General features: G+C 40.6%; 1 protein-coding gene across 2 annotated transcripts in view; it reads right to left on the bottom strand.

Annotated features, from left to right (window-relative positions):
- The window catches only part of LOC124861374 (neural cell adhesion molecule 2-like), a 715,631-nt gene that overhangs the window by 516,817 nt on the left and 174,341 nt on the right, over positions 1 to 24,473 (bottom strand). The gene's annotated exons all lie outside the window — the stretch shown is intronic.

Below are 24,473 nucleotides of genomic sequence, written 5' to 3'. Positions count from 1 at the left end.
ATATCTGCTGACATGTCCTCTGGGTACTGTTGCTTTTTCACAATGCAAGATAATGAAAAGAGTGATTGGACAGATTCAATATTTTCCCCAAATGTAGTCCTCTTCAGCTGACTAAAGTCTTTAATAGTAATGTCTGTGTTTTAGTGTCACTTCCACAAATGAAGCAACATTAAAATTACAATTAAACTGCTGAGATAGATATGCAAGGCTAATATAATGGTATACAAACACAATAATGAATTAAAGTAGAACCAGTATTTACTCCCTTCCAGTTTCCTATGTTATGCATCAGGTTTTTAAAGATGTTTTATATCAAACCTAGAACCTGAGTAAACAGAAAATGACTTAATTTGTGAAGGAGATAAACTTATCCAAACCAAACAGGTTCTATGTAAAAAAAAAAAAAAAAAGTAATCAATCCCTAAATATAATAACTGGTTGTGCCACTCTTGGCAGCAATTGCTGCATTCAAGGGTTTGTGATAACTAGCAAAGAGTCTTTTACAGCTCTGTGGAGGAATTATGACCCACTCTGCTTTGCAGAATCATTTTAATTCGGCCACGTTGGAAGGTCGTCCAGCATGAATGGCCTGTTTTAGGTCAAGCCATTGCATCTCAATTGGATGCAAGTCCACACTTTGACTAGGCCACTGCAAAACCTTCAATGTGTTTTTTTTAGTCCATTCAGAGGTGGGCTTGCTGGTGTGCTTTGATGAGCCACAAATGTCACAAACTTCAAGGTTTTCTGTTAGGCAGCAGAATTTATGGGTCTATCAAATACCGCCAAGTCTTGAAGGTGCTGAAGCAGCAAAGCAGCCCGACATCATCACACTATCAACATGTTTGGATGTTGGTATGATGTTCTCCTTCGAAAATGCTGAGTTAGTTTTACATCAGAATGGTTTTGTTTGTCCACAGAATATTTTCCTACAAGTCTTTGAGATCGAGTTGTTTTTTTGGTAAAAACATGACACATAGATGTTAATGACTTTGATTCTTATATGTTCTTGAATGTCTTTAAAATCAGGACATAAGTTTCTTTTTGCAATCTTTAAGCCTACTTCGTGTTGTTAGAAAGGTATTAAAGTGATTTATTGATTCTGCAGTTCTGGCAGTTATCAAGTCTAGGTGGCTCTAATGAAATTTAACACAGCCATGATTAAACAAGGGGAAGGTTATTTTATAATTATTTTTTTATTTTATTGTTTTACATAGGGCCAGGTTGGTTTAGATAGTTTTCACCCTAGAAAAAGATACAATTATTTAAAAACTGTATTTTTTATTTACTTAGGTTATCTCTGTCTGTTATTTAAATTTACTTGATCATTTGAAACATTGAAGTTTGACAACAAAGAAAATGCAGTTTCACAACACATTTTTTAATATTGTTTTTAGAAGATCTCGGTTGTAGACCGACTGCGTTCACTGTGAAACTTCAAAGATGCAGGGTTTTGACAGTGAGGGAGAAGGTGTGAATCTCAGCGGTGCTGGAGAAGCTGTATTTAATTTAGTTTGAGAATAAAGTAAGAGAATCTGAAACAGCTCAGGTGTCTCAAGCTGCAGCTAATCCCTCTGTCTCAGTGATGCAATATAACAATAACTGAATCCTCTCTGGTCACAGCATCGCATACAAAGAGCCCAGATGGAAGAACCATCATATGCGACAAGTCTACTGTTTGCCAAAGGGGAAACAAAGTCGGAAAATTATACACAGACTTGTGTGGATTTTAACCTACTAGTGGCTTGAACAGTTAAAAGGAAAATCCACATTTCCACCATTTGTCAAACACACATTTCAAAGTTGTTAGTTGGAAACAAATGTTTGTAATTTTGAAGTGGTTTTAAACATGTTTCACAAATAAAACTATGAAAAATGTGATGTGAGTTTTTATTCAGTCACATTTCGTCAGTCATCTCATTCATTCAATCCATCATATGAAAATGTAAAAAATATAGCCCAGCTGTAAAACTACCAAAACATGACCGTCCACCTAAACGGACAGATCAAACATGAAGTTTGTGAACCAAACCACATAAAAACAGTGGGGAGGAAAACTAACACTGCCCTAAACACACCATAGACATTGTGAAACATGGTGGTGGCATCATTATGCTGTGGGGAAGCAGTGAAGATTGATGGAGCCAAATACAGGGCAATTCGACCCTAAACATGCAACAAGTTCTACAAATGAATTTTTGGCTAGAATTGTCCAGTCAAAGTCCAGAACTAGGTCCAAGGAGAGTCTTTAGACTTGGAAAAAAATAAATAAATCAGTATTTATAGATCTTCTCCTTCGAATCTAAATTATTTGCAAATAAGAACGGGCAAAATGTCAGTGTGTAGATGTGGAAAGCTGACAGAAACATCCCCTAAAACGGTAACTGCAGTGAAGAGGTATTCCTACAAACCTTTGACTTGGTGAGGCTGACAAATCCATGCCACACATTTCAGATTTGTATTGGTAAAACATTTGAACCCACCTCTCATTTAACTTCATAGTTATGCATTACTTTGTGTTGACCAATCACACTAAAACCCAATAAACTAACATTTCTAATTTTAATGTGACAAAAAGTGGAAAAAAACTTGAAAATGTTTTGGGCCATTATTATTGAGAGTAAAAATGGACATTTAGAGCAATCGTATATGGACAGATACGGCAAACATCTCCTCAGTGTGTCTGTCCAGTCATGCAGCTGCAGCAGACAGACTACTTGATGTGTTAAACATAAATTATGAAGATAAGATTCTGGATTTAGAAAATAAAAGAGGTTGCAACACATAGTCACACAGCAGCTACTGCATCTACATTAGCATTATAAGGCAACTTAACTTTATTTTAACTTAGCTAGCTGAAGAAAATCAGACCTTCAACATAAGAGCAGATTTGCAACAAGTGAATAATTTTCTTCTATCATTAAAACTTTATACAAAAATGAAAAGGAGCTGCAGATTATTTTGTGAAATATATTTGATTTAACAGATGAAAATACAGAGCAAGAGAACTCACTCATTGTTGCTGATATTTATTTCATTGTTTTTGCACTCTCTTTTGGGTGGTCGCAGCAGCGCCCCCTTCAGCAGCTGGTGCCTCAGGCAACCGCCCATGTGGCCAACTCGAAGAACCTGTCCTGTACTGTATTAAAAAACATGTCACCTTTTTTTTTCCACAGCTTGACATTAAATCTGACCATACTTTTCCTGTTTTTCTATTTACTAAATGCCAGAATAATAGGAAAGAGATGTTTTCAAACTTCTTCGAGTTCACTATGCTTTTAAATAACTTTGGAAAGCCCAGATGATTTTAAGGCTTTGTAAGCTTCACAACATCTGAGTTAATGGAAAGCCCACCTGGAGATGTATTTCAAGGCAACACCTAAAAACACCCTGCTTCCTTGTGTGACTTCATAGGAAAATGAAAAAGAAATACGGAAATGTCTCCAATTTCCAGACGCCTGAAGGTTCCACATTGATCTAATCATATGATTGCATATAAGTATAAAACACCATTCTGCACAGAAAGCAGACTGGTTCTGTGTCCCAGAGATGAACAGGCTATGGTGCAAAATGTGCAAATCAACCCCAGAACAAAAGTTACAGTAACAACCTAGTAAAGTTGTTGATTGAAGTTGGTAACAGAGTGTCATTACCCAAAACAAGGTCTGTACTGAGAATCCACTCAGTGAGGAAGAAGCGATTACTCCCAAAGTAGCATAAAAGGTCAGGTGTAGTTTCCAATGCATTCAGGGAAAAATACCTTCATTTGTGGAGACATGCCTTATGGTTGTACTGAGCACCGTTACATTTGAAATAAAAAAAAACGTGCAACTTTGCAAGCCTGAGAACACCATCACAACTGTGAAGTACGGCAGTGACAACATCATGTCGTGTGGATGATTTGCTGCAGGAGGGACTGGTGCACTTCACAAAATAGATGGGATCACGAGAAAAGAACAATATGTGGAAATATTGAAAATCTAAAGACATCAGACAATTAGTTAAAGCTTGGAGACAAATGTGTCTTCGACATGGAGAATGACCCTAAGCATACCACCAAGTTAGTAACAAAAACGTCAAAAAAGCTCTCATGTCCCAGAGAAAATACTAAAAAAAGTGTATGAAATTAAAATGATTAAATTCTCTCATTTAGCAATTGGAAATATTGTTGGTAATCCTGACGTAAAGCAGAAAAAGATTGAATCTGATTGAATCCTCGACAACGAGATAAACATGGCTGCATCTCTTTCTATATTTGACTGCATCCTTAACCTTTCAATATCCTTTTAGGTAACATTGATCAGTCATTCATTTTCTTCATAGAAAATGGTCAAAAGTAAACCCAAATTTTGAGCTCACATTTGTCTGCATCACATCTAAGTAATAAACACTGACATGTGTTGGCTTGAAGTCAGGACATTCATTTTTCAGCACTGTATCACGGCCCTGATGCCTTCTGACAGCAGCTCCATATTTGATTGTTTCTCGTCTTCAAATACCAACACGGAGGGTGCTAAATTGTTGCTTGCTGTTCCAAAGCAGCAGTGCTTTGAGCTGCACAGTATGACAGACTGTAATAACATTTGTTTGGATTTAAAATTAACGGTAAGGGAGCAGAATAGGTACATGTAGCCTTTCAACCAATACCTCCAACTGCCAGTCATGCACATGATGTGAAATGTATCTCAATACATTGAACAATATCACAAAGCTGTTAACAGTTGCATTATTTGGTGCCCTGCACTGGTAAAAAAAAACAAGCAAATTCAATCAGTGGAAACAAAAACAGTAAACACAGCAAATACATAGGAAGAAAGGGATTCAGTAAAACTTACGTGTTAAAGAAGATTCGTTGCCCAGAAAATATGTAAGATATCCAAATACCAAAACTCTAAGTAGATAAACCAGATGTAGAAATACACAGAGATGAACGATACACAAGCGAGAACATTAATCAATTATAATGGGAGGAGTAATGGGAGGAGAACATTTACCACTCAGTCCACTACAGTCAGTGCACGTCCAGTCTTCCAGAGCTACTATCCTGCAACTTTTAGACACATCCCTTCTCCAACACACCCGAATATAACGAATCACTCCTTACCAGGCCTCTGCAGAGCTAAGTGACTGAACACTGATGAGGGAATTTAGCTATTTGATTCAGGTGTGTTGGAGAGGAGATGCATAGTTGCAGGGTGGAAGCTCTCAAGGACTGCTCTAAATGTGTCTTATGGCCAATCTTGCCTGATGTCAAAGACATGCATTTTAAAATCCTTCAGAAAGCTTTATTCAAGGCCTTGTAGCCAATCTGGGAGAAGAAACCTTAAAACAAATGCTTTTTTACTTTATTTAAATCAGGATATTCCCCTTGGGATTTTAGTGGGTCTGGGCCAAGACAGTGGCACCCATCATCCAAGGACTTCTGGCTGAAGATCAGGAGTCGGTTTTTTCTCAAGATGACAGATAGTCCTGTTCTGATATTTACAGATATTGTTCTTTACATGAACCAAGCTTAGATATACTGATGGGTCAATATCACATCCATTGTGCCAAACAGAGGAAAAGCGACCCTTCTTTTGCCTGGTTTAAGTGATCTCAAGCTTTTTTTCCCTTCCCTAAACAGAGTAAACACTACAATTGTCAGAAAGATAAAAAAAAGACATTTCTACGCTTTATTTTCCACAGTTTTTGCAACACTGACAGCCCCTCACTTACCTTGTTACATGCTTGATCTCCTTTTATTGCCAATTGTTGTGCTTTTGGTTTGTGTTGCATGAAGAGTTTGTTTTTTTGTATTTATATTCTTCCTCTATTTATTACAATTTTACCTCAATTGTGCTAAAAATAGTACTGTTGTCCAATAGTTTCTTTCCCAAACCAGGACTGCATTCGGTCAAGGTATCATCCACAGCAGTGGAAACTCATCACATGATCCAGCAGAAATAATCTAAACAAGATGTACATCGGTGAAAACAGCCCCATAATTCACTGCAGCATGAGGTGACATAGCATGCTAATGCTAACATTTGCGTGCTAATTATAGTAATTATAAGCGTGTAGAAAATTAGCATTAGCAACCACAGTAGTTCCCTGGACATCGCCACAGTTCTGTGGCTCGTCGTCCTTTCATCCTGAGTCTGAGAAATTTTAAGAATTTTTAAAGAAATTACTAATATTTATTTGTAAAATCATTGTCACATCCTGTAGGCTGTAGGTAAAGAAGAAGTTTGTGCTTGTATACATTGATACCATGCAAGGAAAAAATGAAAGGGGTATGAATAGATATGTGGCTCAAAATTCCACGGGAAAGATAAAGATGTCACTTTCAACCAAAAACTGCTAAATTATGCAGCGTATCAGCTAAGGTGTAAGCATTTACTCTGGTTTCTCCTGTGATGTAACTCAGGATGCTCCCCACATATTGATGTATTCACGCTGAGTTCAAAATCCAGAAAGACCTGGTTAACACTTCCACTGACAGGATTTCCACACATTTCTCAAGCAAAAATATGACATACTAAAGCTCACAAAATTTATGGCAAATATTTCTACAGCATGCAAGGAAGGAAGACATGAACCAAGTAGGAAGGAGGGAACAAATGAAAGAAGAAAGGAAGGAACAGAGGAGGGAGAGGTAGAAAACAAGAATGCAAGGAACGAACAAAACCACTAGGAATGAAAGTAGAGAAGAACAGAGACAAAACTGATGGAAAGAAGGAATAAAGGAAGGAAGAACACAGGGAGATATATCAGGATGAAAAAAGGAGAAAATCTAAGTAGGTGTTAATTTGTGTATAATTAACAGTGAATATAACAGTGTTGAGCCTACAGTAGCAGAAAACCAAACCAGGTATCACTTCTGTCAGCTAAAAACAGGAAAATAAGGCTGCAATTCACACAGAAACCTTGTTAAATGTATGGCTCACAGAATTAAGACAGTTCTGAAGGCAAGAGTGGGTCCAAACAGGGACTAGTAAAGCGTACCGAATAAAGTGGCCAGTGAGCGCACAAAGGCTTTGGCTCTGACACATACACAGACAATACTCAATCATTGCAAACAGGCGTAAAATAGATAAATAAAACTAGCTGGCATTACCATGGATGGAATATTTTATCCATAAAACTGTGAATGATTTAAAGGCTGAGAAGCATATTGCAAAACACTAATCCTGTCAGCTACTCCACCTGCACTGTAGACTCTCTGTTTCGACACCAGCATGTTGTCTTGTTTTGTTTCTGTATTTACGTCTACATGATCTAAGTGATCAGCTGTCAGCTGTTTCCTGTTCAGCTCTGCCAGACAGGCCTCTTATTCTGCTCCAGGGACCTGATGGGCTGCTGTGCAGATGAGTCAGTCTATGACTCACTGCAAGAATTAGTCATGCAAGCTTTTCAGATGATTGAATTATGAACCCAAGAGTAAGTTTTGTCAAAGCCAAGTTACAAATTTACAGTGCTGTGAGAATATATTTGTCCCCTTACAGATTTCTTCTGTTTGTTTTGTTTCACGCTGAAAGGTTTTCGATAAATTAGAAGTTCATTTCAGACAAAAACAACCTGAGTAAATACAAAAAACAGCTTTTAAATGAGAATTTCATTAAGGAAACCAAGATATCCAAACCAATGTGACACACTGTGAGAAAAGTAATTTTTCCTAAACATAATAAGAGATCTACCTGTATCTTAATATCAGGGTATGATGTGGTGCTTTTTGAGATATTTTAGCCTACTTCATGCTGTCAGACAGGTACTTTTTCGGTCATTTCTTGATTTTAAGAATCTGGTAGTCATCAGACCTTGGTGTGGCTAGTGAAATGGAAATCAGCCTTCCAGAAATGTGTTAAACCAAAGTTAATTCATGGTATAACGTTGGGAGAATTACTTTTTTTTACATAAAATCAGGTTGTGTGCATAGCATTTCCCCCTTTTATAAATGAAATCATTTGAAAACAGATCTGAAACATTTAAGTGAGAGAAAAATCTGGAGGCAATCACTGTGGGGGCAAATTTTTTTGCACAGCTCTGTAGATTTTTCAAGCCACTGCTGCTGTCAGCGTATCAGTTGGAGAGACGTCTGCTCCTCTAGATGTGGACTGCATCACATGAAGCCATTTCAAGCACTTATAAGTAAAGCTTCATCCATCTCACTCATGAAGGAGAGATAGGAGGCTTTGACATCAGGTCATTGAATCAGAAGACGAGAGCCACCAATATTCATGTAGTGACAGATCAATCTTGGACATATCCAATTCTTTTCAGAGTGCTGCCTCAGTTCAGCATAATGCAGCTCCACCACGACATAATCTCACCAATCTGTCAAGCATTGAGAAGGAAATCTGGACCTGTCTGACAGCTTTTCTTGTAATTCTGGAGAGTGTAGTTGAACCTCAGCGCTGCTTTCATATTGTTGTTGAATAAGGAATATTCTTACTGACTTCTTTCCCACATGCACAACACATTATGCGCCCCTCTTTCAGGGTTGGAGAAGGTGAAGGGAAAGAGAAAGCAGATAAAGTTCAGCTGGGGTTACACTGATGCTGACTGTATTATGCTTGATAGAGACAAACAAAAAGCGACCAATAGAAGGAGGTCTGAGAAGCCTTTGAGTTCTGAAAGTAGAAGGCACTTAAAAGGCTTTCATTGTGGCTGAGGTCAGTGCTATTAGCCTGTGGCCAATGAAACCAGGAACCAAAGGCCAAATAACTTTGTCTTGGAGTGGACTTTGTGGGCGTGTGGCGGGATGAAGAGGTCAAACACATGACAAGTAAGTGTTCATAGGGATAGATAGGTTGTTTGGCGTGTTCTCAGCATTTCTGCTCATCTTTCCAGCTTCAACAGCATATATTTAGCAGACTGGGGATGAAGATTGAACTTGATGAAAAAAATGGGCCCGCACGTTTCTGCACAATCCTAATTTATTATAAGCAAGCTTAAAATCTCCTCGATGACTCCCTCCACTTATCGCCAAATGCCTGTGAATTTGCGGCGCTTATGTCATTATGCTGTAATAAAGTGGAACGTCAGTTCAAAATGTCTCGACATAAAAAGGAAAAGAGCTCTCAATCTCATTTCATCCCGCTTTTGTAGATCTACTCCTGCAATCCTTTTTCATTTTCCCCAGAGAACCTGGATCTTGATAGAGTCAGACAACCGTATCAAGATGCGGAGTGACACTGTCTTTATTACATGCATGGCGACTCATGGCGTCCGTGGAGGGGTTATGATGAGCTAAAGACAGGGAGCTGTGTTTGATACGGGATGGCAGTTGTTGTTTAGTGTACCTCCACCATACTGTGAATGTGGGAGCTACTGTTTGATCAGCTGCCCCAGCGGACAGAAGAGACCCGACAACCAGGGAGGTATTTTGCTGCAGTCGCTACAAAGACCATTTTTCACATGGAAAGGGCTGGACGCTGAAATCCCACAGGGTTGCCAGCTTGATGCGACTGAGCATAAAGACACAATGCAAGCCAATTAACAGAAAGGTAACGACAGAATAACATTAAAAGGATGAAAAGAAGAACAGCTGTGGTACAGTATCTAAAGACTAACAAAGGCTTACAGCACAGTCAATTTAATGAGTGTTATCAGTGGAAATGGCTTTTTTATTTATGTGCTTCTGGAACATTATTATGCAACAGGCACAGAAGTGAAAAAAGAAAGCAGCACACGTACAAAACTAAATTGATTTCCTATGAATTAAACTGCAAGATAAGAACAAAGTACATATGTAGAATAACTACACTTACACTGAGACAAATAAAAGCTGAAATACTATTAGCATTAGTACTGCTGCTATAAAAATGCCAAATCATTCTATTTTATTACAATATAGCTACAAATATAATATTTATAAAGCTTGATGCACAGACACACATGAGGAGATTAAAGGTTTTCTCCAAGTTCATTTTTTCACCTTAACATAAATATAAATGAAAAGGAAAAAATGTAATCAACACATTTAATAAAATTTTACAAAGCTGCACATATATAACCACAACACCATGCATATGTGTATAAATATTTTATTGTGATCAGAATCCTTTCATCATAGGGAACTATTGAGATATTCAACCCTGCACATGAGCACATTATGTGAATTAGTGGGTTAGACCTCCGAACGTATTTTGTTTTTACACAATTATACTGTTAAAAAAATATAAACAGAGGGGCCCATTACAACCTTTTAGTGTACATTATTAAAGGCCCTAAGAATAAATAAAGCAGCCTGGATGTTCTGTTTTTACAGCACAGGTGAAGATGGTTCAGAAAAGCACAATTGCATCAAACGTTAACGTGGAACTGCAGACAATAAAATGAAAATAAATTGTTTACACATATTATAACTTTCCTTCTAGAGGCAGGAAATTACCGATGAATTAACCTACATTTACCTATAATGCGTCTGAACATTATTAATAACTCTTAAACTGGTTGCTTGAACATAAGTTCACTACCAAACAGCTATATGTTGACTACATAAAACTTTAGTATTTTTGTTCTTACCTGTTGTACTGTTTCTAACCCAGTTGGTTAACGGTCCATTACCTTTGTCTGCTTCAAGCAGCTCCTCCCTTGTTTGTTTCAGACATCTTTCTTCACAAGGCATCTTTGAACTTAGAAAACCCATTGTGAAGATAATCTAAGACCTGTTTTATGTTCCTTGTATTTAAACAAAAAATATTATTCAGTCAATAGCACAGCACCACAGAAGTCATTGAGAGATCTATCTCTAATCTATCAGAAATATTGTGAGAGCCCTAATGTGTTACTTCAAAATTCACAGCTTATTTACACTATTTTTATTTTTCAGTCCAAATAATCAAAAGCCAACTCCAGGTCGTTGCTTTTTATTCTCATACTTTGTGGTTATGAGGCAGTGTGTGCTCCGTCAGCCTCCATGTGTGAGGCAGTGATAGAGGGTCACATCATTCACACTTATACCTGCTATTCACATGTTCACAAAATCAGGAAGTGCTGCTTTAATATTTAAATGTATTCAAAGACACAGACATACATTATATTTTCACTGACACGACGGAAGTTTAAAATTCAGCCACTACCATCTAATTTTGTTCCTAGAAATTACTTATTATAAAAGTCTTGAAAGAATGAAAATGGTAACATTTTATGAAACTATATCTAATTAAACATAGTAACCTACACTATTAGTTTAGGAAGGCAATTTTGACAGAGAAGCGTGATATAATCTACATAATGATTTATCAGTGACAGGTTGTTTTCTTCATTCTAACCTCTAAAACAGCTGATTGATAGAAGAATAACTCTATTTTCATTGGTCCCCAGAAAGCTTAAATATAAATAAACTGCAGTCTCAATGCATCACATCATCACACATCAAGTAGCTATTTTACCAGAATAGTACCTGTTATAGTAATACTGGTGAGTGAAAGCTATTGTTAACGCAAAAGGAAGAGGCTTTAGCTAGCAGCAAGCTGCACAACAACAAACTACTGTCTAGGTGACAAAACCTGAATAGTCAGATAAACATATCTTCTCCGCACCTGTCTCCTCCTGCTCAAACAGTGCAGAGCCCGCTGTATGTGTGTGTGCTGTGTTTCAGCCCCCCTCTGCTCAGACTGCTCCTCTGTCGGTGATGAAGCTGAAACCATATAAAGTTCTCGTGTTGTCTGACAGGTACGCATGTCCTATAATTTTACTGTTTTACCGGTTTATTGACAAACAACTGTTCAAAAATCTGAACCAAAAAAGACATCCTGGGCTCCACACTCTGCTTCTCTCTTTCACTACGCGAGGGGCAGTTATTGTGATGTATGTCGCGGGAGCAGCAGACTCAGCAGAGATGCCCAGACGTCCCTCAGTTCATGGCCATAGGTGAGGGTAGGAACGCACACCAACCGGTAAATCGAGAGCTTTGCTTTTCGGCTCAGCTCTCTCTTCACCACAACAGACCGGCACAGTGCCCCCATTACTGCGGCAGCCGCAGCAATCCGTCTGCCGATCTCCCGCTCCATTCTTCCCGCACTCGTGAACAAGACCCCGAGATACTCCTCCACTTGAAGCAGGAACTCCCCTCCAACCTGAAGAGGACCAGCCACCCTTTTCCTGTCGAGAACCACGGCCTCGGAGGAGCGGATCTTCATCCCAGCCGCTTCACACTCGGCTGCGAATCGCCCCAGTGCAAGGTGTAGGTCTTGGCTAGAGGGGGCCAGCAGGACCACGTCATCTGCAAAAAGAAGAAACCAAATCCACTGGTCCCCAAACCAGACCCCTTCCGGCCCTTGGCTGCGCCTATAAATCCTGTCCATAAAAGTTATGAACAGGACCGGTAACAAAGGGCAGCCCTGCTGGAGTCCAACATGCACCAGGAACAGGTCCGACTTAGTGTCGGCAATGCGGACCAAACTCCTGCTCCGCTCGTACAGAAATCGGATGGCCCCAAATAAAGGGCCCCCGATTCCATACTCCTGGAGTACCCCCGTCATGGCACCATGAGGGACACAGTCAAACGCCTTCTCCAGGTCCACAAAACACATGTGGACAGGTTGGGCAAACTCCCATGAACCTTCGAGTACCCTGTAGAGGGTATAGAGCTGGTCCAGCGTTCCAGGGTCCCATCCCCACTGTAGACAGTGTTGGGGAAGCACTGCTGCTTCCCCCTCCTGAGTCGCCGGATGGTTTGCTAGAATCGCTTCGAGGCCAACCGGTAGTCTTTCTCCATGGCCTCACCAAACTCCTCCCAGGGCTGGGTTTTTGCCTCTGCCACAGCCCGGGCCATAGCACACTTTGCCTCACGGTACCCGTCAGCCGCCTCAGGAGTCCCAAAAGCCAACCACAGCCGATGGGACTCCTTCTTCGGCTTGACAGCGTCCCTTACTGCAAGTGTCCACCACCGGGTTCGGGGATAGCCGCCGCAGACCTTACGGCCGCAGCTACGGGCAGCAGCATCGACAATAGATGCGGAGAACATGGTCCACTCGGACTCTGCGTCTCCAACATTCCCTGGAATCTGGTCAAAGCTCTCCCGGAGGTGGGAGTTGAATACATCCCTGGCTGACGTTCCCGGCAGACCCTCACTATGCGCTTGGGTCTGCCAAGTCTGTCCAGCTTTCTCCTCTTCCAGCAGATCCAACTCACCACCAGGTGGTAATCAGTGGACAGCTCAGCCCCTCTCTTAACCCGAGTGTCCAAACCATGCGACTGAAGGCCTGACGACACGACAACAAAGTCGATCATCGACCTCCTGCCTAGGGTGTTCTGGTGCCAACTGCACTGATGGACACCCTTATGCTCGAACATGGTGTTCATTATGGACAATCCGTGGCTAGCACAGAAGTCCAATAATGAAACACCACTCGGATTCAGATTGGGGAGGCCATTCCTCCCAATCACGCCTCTCCAGGAGTCACTGTCGTTTCCCACGTGGGTGTTGAAGTCCCCCAGCAGAATAATGGGGTCCCAGGGAGGGGCACAATCCAGCACCCCCGACAGGGACGCCAAGAAGGCCGGGTACCTCACACTACTGCCTGGCCCGTAGGCCAAAATGACAATACGAAGGCGGATGCGACCCTCTCATCCACTAGGGTAAACCCCAACATGAGACGGCTGAGCTGGGGGGCAACAAGCAAACCCACCCCAGCCTGACGCCTCTCCCCGTGGTCCACTGCAGAGTAGAAGAGAGTCCAGCCCCTCTTGAGGAGATGGGTTCCAGAGCTCATGCTGTGCGTGGAGGTGAGCCCGACTGTTTCTAGTCGATATCAGTCGACCTCCCGCACAAGCTCAGGCTCCTTCCCCCCCAGCGAGGTGATATTCCACATCCCTAGAGCCAGCCTAAGCATCCGGGGATCCGGCCAGCGAGGTCACCACCTTCGTCCGCTGCCCAATCCATCCCTCACCCAGGATTTCCTATCTACATCAAATAAAGCCAAAAAAAAAAAAAAAAGACCCAAAATCTTAAGGGAACTAGGAGTGCTAAGAAACAGCAGCTTTAGCAATGTTAACTTTCCTCCCACAACACCACATGTCACTTCAGTCCAGAACAGGCAGAGGTTCTTTGCTGCTGACTTCACATTCAAGAAACATCAACCTCAACTTGCAATTCATTCATCTTCTATACCACTTACTTTACAGTGTTGATTTAAAGCAAGCAGCCTAAAGGCAATTTAGATAGACCAATTTACCTAACAGTCATGTTTTTGGACTGTGGGAGGAAGCCGGAGTACCCGGTGAGGACCCACGCATGCACGGGAGAACATGCAAACCCCATGCAGAAAGACCCCCGTCCTTGAGTCAAACCTAGGACCTTCTTGTGGCAAGGCAACAGTGCTACCAACTGCGCCACCGTGCAGCCAAACTTGCAAAGCTGTCCTGTATATTTGGCTGAACCTTTTGTCCTAAAGTAAACCACTTTAGGATAAGTGATACATTTTTGCCAAACTTAAATTTTAAAGATCCTCAAATCCATTTAAATATCAAACAAAGATAACCCGAGTAAATACAAAATACAGCTTTGAAATAATGATTTCATTTGTTATGGGAAAAAAAGCCATCAAGCCAACCAGGATCAATGTAAACAAGTAATCATTCGCTAATCCTTACAACTGGTTGTGTTAACCTTGACGTCAACAGCTGCCATCAAGCATTTAAGAAAACTGGCGATGAGTCTATTACATCTATGTGGAGGAATTGTGGACCACACTTCTTAGCAGAATTATTTTAATTAAGTGATATTTGAATTTTTGCCAGTAATCATTAATCAGGTTTAACTTGAAACTTTAACTACGCCACTCCTGAACCTTAATTGAACTAATAGTCGGGCATTCTCCTTCTGGATTTTCTGGTACAGAGTAGAATTCATGGTTCTATCTTTACAAGCAGCAAAACCTGATTGTCACACTTCCATCACCATGTTTGACTCTCAGTTCCAGTTTTGTCTTTCTAGGCCAAATAACATTTGCCAAAAAGCCTTGGGTGTAATGAAAATGTTTTTCTGCTATGCATGCCATTTTTGCTCAGTATATTTCTTGTTGTTGAATAATGAACATGCACATATGTAAAGCATGTGAGGCCTGCAGAGCTTTAGATCTTTGTCAGGGTATTACTGGGACCTCCTGGATGGGTCATTGTTGCACTCTTTGAGTACTTTTGGTAGGCTGGCCACTCCTGGAAAGGTTTAACACTGTTCCACGTTGCCTCCATTTGTGGATATTGGCTCTCAATGCGATTCACTGGAGTTCTGAAGCCTTAGAAATGGCTTTATTACCCTTTCCTGACATTCCTGATAGATGTCAATGAGTTAGTTTTTTATATGTTGTTGAATTTCTTTAGGTCGGGGCATGATGTGTTGAGATCTTTAAGACTACTTCATGCTGTCAGATAGGTTCTGGTAAACTGATTTCTTGATTCTACTTTGTCTGGCATTAAATGTATTTGATGAGATGAAACATTAAGTGTGACAAATAAGCAAAAAGGAAAGATCCGTTGTGTGTATGTCTTAATAAACACACTTTGTTGATAATCACCCCAGTGAGAGTGGATGTCAAAGAAACACTTTAAGACAAAAAGTAAATGCAGGAGGTGCTGAGTTAAAGCAAGGAACCACCCTGGCATCGCTTGTATTTCTTGGCTTTAAAATAGTTGATAGTTTTATAGACAAAACTTCTACACCAAGTCAGTGATGGAATCCAGTAGAACCAGTAGAACCAGACTACATCAAGCTGTTAGACAGTGGAAGATTGGAAATAAGTTTGACGGCAATTGATTTCTACCACTTCTCTCTGTTATAATGGCTGAGTAAGAAATCATTAAGTCATGGATCCAAATTCTCTTTTATCTACATTTTTGGCCTAATGCTGATAGCGTAATGAGCTGTGGGGTGCTTTCTTGGCTCACTTAGAGCCATTCAATTCCAGTTCTGGCCCATTTAAAACCCAAAGTCCACTTAGATGTTGATGCTGAGCACATCCATCCTTTTTAATAATGATGACCACATTTCATAATACACAATTTCAGTGGGATAACACAACGGGTCACAAAGATCACATCACTTAATATGTTCCTTTATCATGACAGTGACATTACAAGCTGTTACCTAATGAAAAACGTTTTTGCAAACAACTGGGAAATATAATAAAGGTGCTGCCCCACTGTGCAGAAGACTATCTACCTATGGTGTCCTTCACACCAAAACAGGAACAGACCAGAGAGGTTTCCTGGGGTGCATCAAGAGCACGGCTATTCTGAGCATGTGGAGAGCTTCTATGATGAAAACATGGTGGCTAATCCTCATTGTGGAAGCATACTTGCCTCCTGGGTGTAGGAAGGAGGGGTCTTGTAGCAGCTCTGATTTTTGTGACCCATGCACAAAGAATATGAAGAAGGGTTGGCCAGCTTAGCCTTATGCCCATGCTAAAACCTCATCATACTTACCCCAGTCTGGTGTGCCCTACGTAAGGAACAGTAAGGTTCTTAACTGCAATCCAATGAATCTCACCAACCAGTCTATAAATGGCTATGAAATGATATCCCCTTGGATGAGGGCTTCAAGTTGGTGGAGCACATTCACCTCCAAATTGTTCAAACAGGCTGTTGCTAAGCGACTGAGGAAAGTTGTGAGTTTACATGGGTAGTAATTAAGAATGCATTATTTATTTATCAGGCTTTAAAAGAAAAGTGTGGCATATGTAGCACTAAGGTGGTAGGAGGAGGGTTATTAATTTGTAATAGCTGTAAATAAATAAAAAAAGAAAAATGATTCAGGGACACAGCAAGAACAGCTTACAGGGATATGTGAAAAACACAGATGGCAAAACACACACACACTCATCTCCATCTACTCATGCTACTGATAAAGTGATGAAAATCTGAAATTTATAAGCAAATTCCCAAACTCTGGTAAAATCTCACTGCAGATATGGTCATATGGCAATACTACGGTAGTATGGTTAGAAGACTAGCAAGAAAAAAGCAATTTGATAGGGACTAACAGTGGAGGAGGATCAGGAAGGCCTTCAAATTCAAATCTGGCTTTTGGAATTTGCTGCAATCTAGCCCTGTTCAAAGATCTTCAAAGTATTTTTTCAAGTACAGTTTGAAAAAACTGTACTGAAAGCAATGACATTTTTGTGTTTAGCTTTTTCAATGTGATAAATTTAGTTACCCCCTTTCTCAAACTTTTTGTGAACTTATTGAATTGCTTTATTTCTGCCCCCCCACCTTTTTTTTCCCACTTTTTCCTGAATTTGTTAACTTTTTTAAATTGTACTTATGTCGCCATTTAGACCAAAATTCCCTGGAAGAGAGTGCTGTATCTCAATGATTCAAGCTAAATAAAGGCTTTATTATTTAAACTGATGTTGGACCACATGTGCTGAATATTGGACCATTTGCACGTTGCTGGACGCTACCAGGCCGTATGGCGTCATCGGCCATTTTGTATCCCAGGATAGCCTGCTACTACGAATCCCAGCGGCCACAACGGCTGATATGACGGGACGTCCCAAGTCTGACGTCATGGGAGAGCATAAATGAAGGTGGCCCCTTTAAAAGCTTTGCTTTTCACGCTGGAAACCGGACCAGTAACTGAAGCGCATCTCTGGAGAAGAAGAGGTCCCATGTGGATTCTTCATTTATTCTCCTTCGTTGGCCAACGAAAAATTCATGAAAGAGGTTTCTGGAATGAGAAGGCCAGAAATTTCACTTTGCCGATCGAAGACGTGAGTTTAACACGTAACCAAAACCACGGAGTTTCAAGGAGACGCAACTTTCCCTCCTTGTTTTGTACTAGTCGACTGCTGACGGTCAGATCATATTTTTCCTTTTCGCCAAGGAGGCCAAAAGACGGAGATTGACCACTTTCTTGGAGTATCCTGTTTTATGGACGCGTGGAACTCTTCAACCCCTTTTTTCTCTTACTCGCTGCCCCAGAAGGAAGACTTCAACAAGTAAAATCCACCTTTTATTTTTATTTCTTTATTAGGAATAGCGTGGGCAGGGTAGAGTAGGTTTTAGTGCGATGTAGAATCGCCACTTAGAGTCTAATGTGTTCTGAATTGTATGTGCATGCCATTGTTCTTTTGAAATGTGATTACTGTTGTTTTCTGAGCCCGCCGAGTTTCGCAAGATTGTGCTTTTACTGTGCGAACACCTGAGAGCAGGCGCGCTGTGAAACTGGACCGCTATAATAACCTTATGGTGAAAATCAACCATTTTCTTTGTCTTCAACTTCATGATTTATGAGTTGCCGCCAAAAGTTTTATAACCCTTTGTGTTCTGTAACATCCCCAGGGGTGGGGGAAGTTTTATGACTGTGCATCTCACTGAGCTACACTTTCTGGCGGGCTGCGCTCCCAAAGCTTCGTTCAACACCATATTCCTTTGTCATATTACCACTTTGGCCATAACTGCTGGTTGATTCCATAAACACCCACTGCTGTTTTGCTTTATTTTGTTTAGTTAGATATTTTACCCTTTTGTGTAGTACTTTGCATGTTGAGTAGGTGAAGATTATTGGATCGAAGAGTTGATTGTATCAGGCGGATTGGTTTAATAAATTTTCACGTAGATAAAGAGAAGGCGTTTTGTATTTATTTTGTGCAAGAGTGATTTGGCAGTCAAAATAAGGTTAAAGTTCCACACGTTTCAGCAGAAACGGTTGATTAAACAGTGACATCTCTGGTAATAGTTATCAATTATTACTGAGTATTTAACGGTTGTAATTATCAAAGGCGTTGAGCAACAATTACAACACCAGAAGACATCTCTGGTTTCGATTCATAAATGAGGATTTTTGGTTAAGAATTTAATTTTCTCAAATTATGATTTTTAATTATAATTATTGATAAAGATTAATTAATCAATAATCATAATCCCAACACTGATTATATTCCTCTTAAAGACAAAGGCACCTGAAATGTGAAAAAAATAAATGCAAATAATTTCTTCATAACTGTATGGATTTCTTCAAGCAGTAAATAACCATGTTATTCTGATTTGCTGGGGCTGGGTCAACATTTTCCATCCGGGTTGATCCACAACTATTTACATGGCATGGATCAATTTCAGGTATTTTGTACTTTGTACGGATGTTAAAATTAAATATACAAAAGCAATTCAATTGATCATGAGGAAACCCCTTTAATTAATTGGAATTAACCTTAATAGATTATCTTAACACAATTGAAGTATCATGAAACAACAAAGATTGGCTGATGTTGTAAGAAAGCAACAGTCTTGAAGTATTTACCTTTATTGACGCTTTAGTTTCTGGGATAAAATGAGTTTCTCCAACAGGTTAAACATATTACCATGCCTTAACAATCTGAGAAAGAGCACATGATGACTTTATAAGCTTCTTTAATCACAGTATCTAGGGGCTGGCGGATGGCATAGCATTAGAGCGCCCTACCCATATACCAAGGCCTCAGTCTATGACAAAGACGTCTCGGGTTTGAGTCCCTACCCTGGAGACCTATGCTGCATGTCTATCCCCTGTCTCCATCCAACTTCCTGTCTGTCTACTTTGGGAAAATAACAAAACTAAGGTTAACCGGTGCTGCAAGAAAATCTGTGGATGTGTTTTAATGCAACACAAGTAACATATTGTGTTCTTTTGTTTCATGGAAAAATCAAAAGATAAAGATTCCTTTATCGAGGGGTCGGGAACGTATGGGTCGCGAGCCAGTTGTGACTGTTTTGAGAATTTCATCTGGCTCGAAAAAAAAACATAATATATTCTCACTTTTTAATCCATCCATCGATTTTCCACTGCTCATGTCCTGTTCAGGGCTGCAGTTGGCTGCAGGAGCAATTGTCCATTATGATTGGATGAGAATAGCCTACGTTGGCCATTGCTGGGTAAACAGGTAAACACCCCCTTTGGAATCAGTCTGCTCAGTCATTAGCTCAAAGCTAACCCTTCGGCGAAGAAGATGGCAAAAAGAAAAAAAGATGAGGAGTATCGTACATTTCAGGACAAATGGGCCGAACAATTCACCTTTGTGGAGAGAGCAGGTTCTGCGGTATGGAAGCAAATCGTTACCATATTTCAAATGAAAAAGCATTTTCAGAAATGCTTTTTCATTTTAAGAATGTAGCTGCATTGTTTGACTCATAAATGAAATTAGTAATCAATCATCCTATTTGCATTTTAATTTTCTTCTTCATGACTGCTCATTCTTTCACTTAATTAAAATGAAAATGAAAAAGACATTTGAGATTTATTTTTCAAAATGTACCCCAGCAAATAGATACCAAAATTCAATTTGAAATGTAAAATTTGAAAATGAAAAAGCATTTCCAGAAATGCTTTTTCATTTTAAGAATGTGGCTGCATTATTTGACCCATAAATAAAATTAGTAATCAATCATCCTATTTGCATTTTCTTCTTCATGATTGCACATTTTATGCCATAATCAAAAAGAAAACAAAGCAGACATTGCTTTTTCATTTTCGTGGTCTGCCCGCAAAGTACTGCCCAGAACTCGAAAACGAAAAAGCTTTCCGAAAGGCGGGCGCAGAAGAGTGATGTCAGCAGCCGCTCTTCCTCAGCTCCCTGCTGACCGAGCTACCCATCTTGTTCGGTAGGGGGCGCTGTGCACGTCTGCAGTGCATTACATTGCAAATGTGCTGAGAAATTGATTGAATTGCAGCAGGGCTGAGCTCAATTCATGGCAGTGGCAGGCAGAACTGGCAGTTCCGGTGGCAGGCTGTGGCATCCTCGTGGCATCCTCGTGGCCTGGGACATCCAGCGTGTTTTTAAGCATTTATTTATAATTTTCTGTGAGTGACAATTCAGAATAGCCGCTCGTGCTCTATAATAAACCGGCTGTTTGTGCAATAAATCTTCGTCATCCTTTCAACACGTCACACATACACATAGTGCTATTTATTTTCCATGTCAAGTAAATACAATCACCTTATGTTATGGGTTTAAAGCTGTTTATTAAATAATAATCAATAATGAAATCATTATGTAAAGGTAACAGGCTATAACAACATTGACAACCCATTTGCCGATAATCAGCATTAGCTTCCACAAAAATAGCGGAATCCGGATTGGCAAGCTTTTACGGCCGGTCTGGCACCTTCTGGCATCCTCGCGGAATCCCCTGCCACCCTGCAGCAGGCTGTGACAGTTCCGCCACAACCTGCCACCGGAACTGTCAGTTCTTCCTGCCACTGCCACAAATTGAGCTCGACCCTGCTGCAATTCAATCAATTTCTCGGCACGTCTGCAATGCAATGCAATGCAGACATGCACAGCGCCCCCTACCGAACACGATGGGTAGCTCGGTCGGCAGGGAGCTGAGGAAGAGCGGCTGCTGACGTCACTCTGCTGCGCCCGCATCTCGGAATGCTTTTTTGTTTTCGAGTTCTGGGCAGTACTTTGCGGGCAGACCACGAAAATGAAAAAGCAATGTCTGCTTTATTTTCTTTTTGATTATGGCATAAAATGTGCAGTCGTGAAGAAGAAAATTAAAATGCAAATAGGATGATTGATTACTTATTTATGGGTCAAACAATGCAGCCACATTCTTAAAATGAAAAAGCATTTCTGGAAATGCTTTTTCATTTTCAAATTTTACATTTCAAATTGAATTTTGGTATCTATTTGCTGGGGCATATTTTAAAAAATAAATCTCAAATGTCTTTTTCTTTTTAATTAAGTGAAGGAATGAAGAAGAAAATGCAAATGCAAATAGGATGATTGATTACTAATTTCATTTATGAGTCAAACAATGCAGCCACATTCTTAAAATGAAAAAGCATTTCTGAAAATGCTTTTTCATTTGAAATATGGTAACGATAGGCTTCCGTACTGCGGTGTGTCTAATTTGCAATGACAAAATTGCATCGATGAAATGGTCGAAAGTAAAGCGGCACGTTGACACATGCCGTGCTACCTTTGCATCAAAATACCCTGCAGGAGACAGCAGAAAGAAAGCGTGCCAAGAGCTACTGAGCAGGGTGCAAGCTAGCCAGCAGCAACTCCGCCTGTGGACCCGCCAAGGTGACTATAATTCTGCTAGCTTTGCTGGATCTTTAGCAATAGTGAGGAATGGAAAACCATTTACAGATGGCAATATGCTAAAACGTTCATGCTGGATGTAGCCATTGAACTTTTTGATGATCTTCCAAACAAAGACAAGATAATCAAACAGATACAAGACATGCCTCTTTCGGCAAGAACTGTGCATGATCGTACCATCATGATGGCAAACCAAGTGGAGGAAATGCAAGTGATGGACATATATGCAGCGCCGTTCTTTTCTCTGGCTTTGGACGAGTCAACAGACATAAGCCATTTGTCACAGTTCAGTGTGATTGCAAGATATGCTGCTGGTGACAAACTGTGCGAAGAAAGTCTTGCTGTTCTGCCAATAAAAGGGTCCACAAGAGGTGAGGATTTATTCAAGACTTTCATGAAGTTTGCTCAAGACAAAAAAATCTACCTATGGATAAACTTTTCTCAGTGTGTACTGATGGTGCTCCGTGTATGGTGGGGAAAAACAAAGGATTTGTGGCACTTCTCCGTGAACATAAAAACAGACCCATCCTAAGTTTCCCCTGCATCCTACACCAGGAGGCACTTTGTGCTCTGTTAAGTATTAATTAATCAACTCAGAGGAACGACACAGAGTCTCTGTTATCTTGCAGCAAGATGGTAGCCCACACCCTGCAGTGCAAACCACACAGAGTGAGGTTCCCAGTCTTTATTTATGGGCTGGTGAAAAAAAAGATAACAGTGTAAAGAAGAAACAAAAGAAACAGGGTTGCGATTCAGCGTTCAGCCTGGCCTTCAGGCTCACATGCTGAGTTCAGTACGGAATGTACAAGTCTCATGAGTGATAAACACAAGATAAAAGTTTTCACACCCAACATGCTCAGATGTGTGACGGGCAGCTTGGCGAAGTGATGTCGCTGGTCATTCGTGTGATCAACTTTGTTGTTGCCCGAGCCTTAAATGATCGCCAGTTTAAAACACTGCTGGATGAAGTTGGAAGTAACTATCACGGTCTACTTTTGCACAGCAATGTACGTTGGTTATCAAGAGGGAAGGTGCTTAGCCGTTTTGTGGCTTGCCTGAACGATATCCGGACTTTCCTTGAGATGAAAGGCATCGGGCATCCTGAGCTAGCCGAAACTGAGTAGCTCCTCAAGTTTTACTATCTCGTGGATATGACTGAACATTTGAATCACCTCAACGTTGAAATGCAAGGTATTGGAAATACAGTGTTATCTGTTCAAGAAGCCGTGTTTGCTTTTGAAAACAAGCTGGAGCTCTTTATCATGGATCTTGAAACAGGTCGTTTACTACATTTTGAAAAACTGAGACAATTTAAAGATGCATGCAAAGCAAGTGAGCCCACTCAAAACTTTGATCTCCACCAGCTAGCTGGCTTCACATCCAGTCTCCTACAGTCGTTCAAAGCACGCTTTGGAGAATTTTGTGAGCACACTCGTCTTTTTAAACCCATCCAAACGAGTGTTCGCTAAACACAGCTGAGTTACATTGCTGGTGTCTCCGTCAGAGATTTTGAAGCAGAAGTGGCTGACCTGAAGGCCTCAGACATGTGGGTGAATAAGTTCAAGTCACTGAATGAAGATTTGGAAAGAATCGCACGACAGAAAGCGGAGTTGGCGAGCAAACACATGTGGACAGAAATGAAAAATCTTCAACCCGAAGACCAGCTGATTATCAGAACTTGGAACGCGCTTTCTGTAACATACCTCACACTGCAGCGTGTGAGTATTGCTGTGTTGACCATGTTTGGATGTACGTATGCATGTGAGCAGTCATTCTCACATCTTAAAAACATCAAGTCCAACCTACAATCACGTTTAAGGGATGAAAGCCTCAACGCTTGCATGAAGCTCAACCTCACCAAGTACCAACCAGACTACAAAGCCATCAGCAAATCCATGCAGCACCAGAAGTTGCATTAATGGTATTATAACAACATTATTTAAATTTTAAATATCTCTCTGAGTCAAATGATTTGAAAGAATAAATTCAGAGCCTTATTATACTCACATTTAATTGAATTCTTCTGTTCTGGGCCTTTTCGTCAGCCTCCATTTGGAGACGTGCCAACCGCACCTTTAATCGAGCTCCATCTCAGCTCTCTGAGCTCACAGAAGACGGTGGATCATAACGAGGAAGCGTGTGAGATGTTTTTCCCTGTGCACCCACCTCAGAATCCACACCAGAGCCATGTTTGTGCTCCTCCTCAGGTAAGGTAGACTGGATTGGCACCGCAACAGCAGCCTCAGGCAGATCAGGCACTCTAATCACACCACCTTCCATCAATTTACCCACTAAGAGAGCCTTTAATTCACATTTAAGGATCTGTTTTGCGACCTGCAGTTTAAAGTGGTCCACAATCTGCAGCAATTCACACCTGCGGCAGCTATTGATAAGCTCAATAGATGGTGCAGCTAGAAAGTGCCCCAAACTGAATGTAACTAATTACTGACAAACTTGGCAACTCTG

The sequence above is a fragment of the Girardinichthys multiradiatus genome, chromosome 24 (assembly GCF_021462225.1).
Source record: "Girardinichthys multiradiatus isolate DD_20200921_A chromosome 24, DD_fGirMul_XY1, whole genome shotgun sequence".
In the NCBI taxonomy this organism is placed as follows: Eukaryota; Metazoa; Chordata; class Actinopteri; order Cyprinodontiformes; family Goodeidae; genus Girardinichthys; species Girardinichthys multiradiatus.
Note: the sequence above shows the minus strand (reverse complement) of the source record. Positions and strands in the feature narration are given on the sequence as shown.